Raw genomic sequence first — 2,429 nt, forward strand, 5'->3', positions numbered from 1 at the left:
GCACACCGCAGCCGAACCAGTGAACCCTCGTACTCCTCTCCGCGTGGGCATCCACTGTCGCGTCTTTCCCGGCTCCGCGTCGTCCCCTTCCTAGGCCTCGCCGTCGTCCACCGCCGTGGTGCTCTCGGCGCGGCGTGGTCAATGTGGTCAACGACCGACTTCCATCGGAAGAGTACTGTACGTGGAAAGGCTGACAGCTGGGTCCACGGCAGCCGCAAGGAAGTGCGTCCTTATTACACGCAAAATAATTATTCCTCCACCTGACAGCAGGGACCCACCGGACGGGCCACCAGTATTTCGCGGAAAAAACGTTTCCCCCCTGACTGCTGGGACCCACCGGACGGGCCACCGTATTTCGCGAAAAAAACGTTTGCCCCTGACTGCTGGGACCCACCGGACGGACCACCGTATTTCGCGAAAAAAACGTTCCCCCCGCTGTCAGCTCGGACCCACCGGAAGTGCCTCCTTATTACGCACAGAAAAATGAATACTCCCCCTGCTAGCTGGGACCCACCATGGTGGGAGGCTGACTTGTGGGCATACTAAGTTGACGGGGACGGAGGGCTTTGTCAACTTAGTCAATATGAACGATTCTAGCTCCAGTGACCGTACGATGTCCATCCAACGGCCGTCGTGCTTCTTCAATCTCTGCTCTTCCTGCTCCAGCCGCTCAAACAAGCGCCGGCGGGACTGCCTGCTCCCTCCTCCCCGCGGCCGGCTGTGCTACCGCGCAGCCCTCATCGCCCCACCTTACTCCCATCGCTGGCCTAGCCATCCCTCTACTCACCCACACCTACTAATATTCTCCGGCGACGGCAGACGAACCAGTAAACCCTCGTACAGTCGTACTCCCCTCCGCGTGGGAAACAACTGCCGAGTCTTCCCTGCCTCCGTGTCGTTCCCTTCCTAGGCCTCGCCGTCGTCCATCGCCCTGGTGCTCTCGGCGCGGCCTGGTCAACGTGGTCAACAACCGACATGCATCTGAAGTGGACTGTACGTGGAGAGGCTGACAGCTGGGTCCACGGCCGCACGCAAGGAAATGCCTCCTTATTACGCGCAAAATAATGATTCCTCCACCTGACATCGGGGACCCACCGAAAGGGCCTCTGTATTTCGCGAAAAAAACATTACCGCCGCTGACAGCTCGGACCCACCAGCTATATCTTCGCACGCAAGGAAGTGCCTCCTTATTACGCACAAAAAAATGAATACTCCCCCTGTTAGCTGGGACCCAGTATAGTGGCAGGCTGACTTGTGGGCCTACTAAGTTGACGGGGACGGAGGGCTTTGTCAACTTAGTCAATATGCACGATTCTAGCTCCAGTGACCGTACGATGTCCATCCAACGGCCGTAGTGCTTCTTCAACCTCTGGTCTTCTTGCTCCAGCCGCCCAAACCAGCGCCGGTCGTGCCTCGTGCTCCTGCCTCCCGTGGCCGTCTGCGATGCGGCGGAGGCGTCACCGCCCCCTACTACTCCCACCGCTGGCCAGGCCATCCCTCTACTCACCCACACCCCCTGTTATTCTGCGGCGACGGCAGCCTCACACCGCAGCGAACCAATGAACCATCGAACTCCTCTACGCGTGGGCATCCACTGCCGCGTCTTCCCCGGCTCCGCACCGTCCCCTTCCTAGGCCTCGCCGTTGTCCACCACCCTGGTGCTCTCGGCGCGGCGTGGTCAACGTGGTCAAGGAACGGCTTCCATCGGACGTGGACTGTACGTGGAGAGGCTGACAGCTGGGTCCACGGCCGCAGCAAGGAAGTGCCTCCTTATTACGTGCAAAATAATTATTCCTCCACCTGACAGCGGGGACCCACCGGACGGGCCACCGTATTTCACGAAAAAAATGTTTCCCCCTGACTGCTGGGACCCACCAGCTACATCTTCGCACGCAAGGAAGTGCGTCCAGGCAAAAAAAAACGATTCGCCCCCCTGACTGCTGGGACCCACCAGCTACATCTTCACACGCAAGGAAGTGCCTGACACTCGGGACACACCTGGTCGAACGTACGTAGCGTTGTCATTCTGGTCGCGAACGTGTACGTACATATATACTGGTGGATGTAGAGGCGCGCACGTGTCGTAGTAGAGGCGCGCACGTAGCATGTACACGTACGTACAGCGGCCAGGGTGCAAGAAAGAAAATACGGCCACGTATGTGTACATACGGGCGGGGTCTCGAACGCCTACTCGCGCATACGTACGGCGAGGGCTCGTGTACATGGCTGGGTCGGAACGGAGAAACAGCGTCATCGTCGTGTTCATGGGGAGGCAACGGAATGCGTCGTGTTCATGGGGAGGCAACGGAATGCGTCGTGTTCATCGGGAGGCAACGGAACGCGTGGGAGCCAACCGGCTTGGACGGAATAGGCAATGGAAACGAGGCCTGGCGTACCGCAGAACGGAGGAAACGGCCTTGTGTTCGACC

The sequence above is a fragment of the Triticum aestivum genome, chromosome 1D (assembly GCF_018294505.1).
Source record: "Triticum aestivum cultivar Chinese Spring chromosome 1D, IWGSC CS RefSeq v2.1, whole genome shotgun sequence".
In the NCBI taxonomy this organism is placed as follows: Eukaryota; Viridiplantae; Streptophyta; class Magnoliopsida; order Poales; family Poaceae; genus Triticum; species Triticum aestivum.